The sequence below is a fragment of the Formica exsecta genome, unplaced genomic scaffold (assembly GCF_003651465.1).
Source record: "Formica exsecta isolate Colony F162 unplaced genomic scaffold, ASM365146v1 scaffold295, whole genome shotgun sequence".
Lineage (NCBI taxonomy): Eukaryota > Metazoa > Arthropoda > Insecta > Hymenoptera > Formicidae > Formica > Formica exsecta.
In genome coordinates this window covers 1,095,183-1,097,094 of record NW_021850207.1, presented here as the reverse complement: position 1 = coordinate 1,097,094, position 1,912 = coordinate 1,095,183, and the positions used below count along the sequence as shown (strand labels likewise).

General features: G+C 27.5%; 1 long non-coding RNA gene across 1 annotated transcript in view; it reads right to left on the bottom strand.

Annotated features, from left to right (window-relative positions):
• The window catches only part of LOC115237408, a 26,700-nt gene that overhangs the window by 927 nt on the left and 23,861 nt on the right, over positions 1 to 1,912 (bottom strand). The gene's annotated exons all lie outside the window — the stretch shown is intronic.

Genomic DNA, 1,912 nt, shown 5'->3' with positions numbered 1-1,912 from the left:
AGAGTGTGCGATGTTGAAATGGCGTGCAAGTGCAACGACGTCGATCCCGGAAGGAAAGTTTAGTTGCTAGTTGCATTCATTATTAACGCTGATGGATTATAAATACTGACAGATTCGCAACAAAAGCTTCAAACATAGAGCATAGCGTATCCATAGTGAATAAAAAAAAAATTGTATCATGTAGAAAAATTAATTTTTCGTGGAAAAGAAAATGAAAAAAGCTTTATCGGCTCGAACGTAAATGGATTCAAAACTTTTCTAACAAAAAATTTTTAAATCATAGCAACTTGTCGAAAATTTCATTCCGTTATTATTGAATATTTAATTTCGAAAAGTCAATAAAATGCAAAATAGCATAACTGCGTTTTTTGATGCTATAAAAAAATGTTTAAATATTAGTTAAAGTTAATTAAGATATAGTGAGATTTTGTGATCTTTCTTATATATACAGTTAAAGAAAAATCGCGAACTAGCTAAAGTTCAGTCAACTTTAATCAATATTTATGAAAACGATGCTATGAATAACTTGTTAATATTATAATGATCATCTTATGTGTATGATAGCTAAAAGGCACAATTAGAAGAAATATAACTATCAAAAATAAAAATTCAAAAAATAATTACATGCATGATAGCTAATTATGCGAATTAATTTTAAATTATAAAATGTGTTATGTATATTTTGATCTTTCGTAATCTAAATGTGGCATATAAACACTTATCAATGCTCAAAATGTTTACTATTTAATTTAGTGTTTAATTCAATTATATGAGCTATGTATCAAGATATAAAATGTGTCTAAATTAATTTAATAATATAATTTTTCTAAAAAAAGACATTTAACTAATTAAAATAGTTCCTTCTTCGTCCTGAGCAGTTTACTTTCTACAACGTATATCCTTTCTAAAATTCAATTGTAAGGAAGAATTAAGGCCGCAAATCAAAGAGAATAATTCGCGGATGGAGAAATCTGAGAGTAAAAGCAATGAAGTTATACGCGGGAACAAAAAAAAGTGTATCTTATTGTTTTAATAAGAAATCAAACTTTCCAACCAAGTAATATATTCGACCTTTGTGCAGCGATAATAAGCAATTTATAGATTACTCTACATACCACGAGAATCGAGATTCGCACGCCATAGAATGCCATAGACAACGCCACGCTATAGAAAGGGATCCATTGTGTTGCTTTATTTAAGAACGTTTTCAATTGAAAGTTATTTATGTTGTCATTAAGTAATCATATTACATTCAAGCATACCGTGCACACATCTTCCTATTGTTATTCATACTAACGATCAATTTGATTTCTAGAAGAAGATAAAGATCATCGACTCCAAAATAATAGATATATTTTTCAGCCATTATTATTTCTCTTTTGTGTAAAAAAAAATCATTAATTATTTGTGTCAAAAAACACTTTATATCAATTTCTGTCGCATTTTTTACAATTAAGATTTAAATAATGGAAGCAACCATAAAATAAAAAACATTAATAGCTACTTTTATAATTTATGGATTTATAAAAACAATTTTTTTTTTGTCATATCGTAAAGATCTAAAAGTCTAGAAGTCTAAAAGTCTGTCTAAAAGTCTAGAACATAATTAGTACACAGAAAAAGAAATACTTTCACCTAGAAACCTGCCGAACAATAGAATATAAATTTAGATCATTGTTTGCGTTCTCAGCGTGTTGACATCTAATTTGATTCATTGTTGCTTGGCTTAATCGTAACAGATCTTAAAATTTCGTATGCGAAATAGAATATACATATCGCGGAGCGAGTTAAAATTTCATAAAAAGACAATTCCAACAATACAAAATAGCTGTAATAAAAAATGAAAGAAAATGATTAACTATGTAGAAAGGATGGCTAACCAAAATTATAAGAATTAGTAAAATCATATATA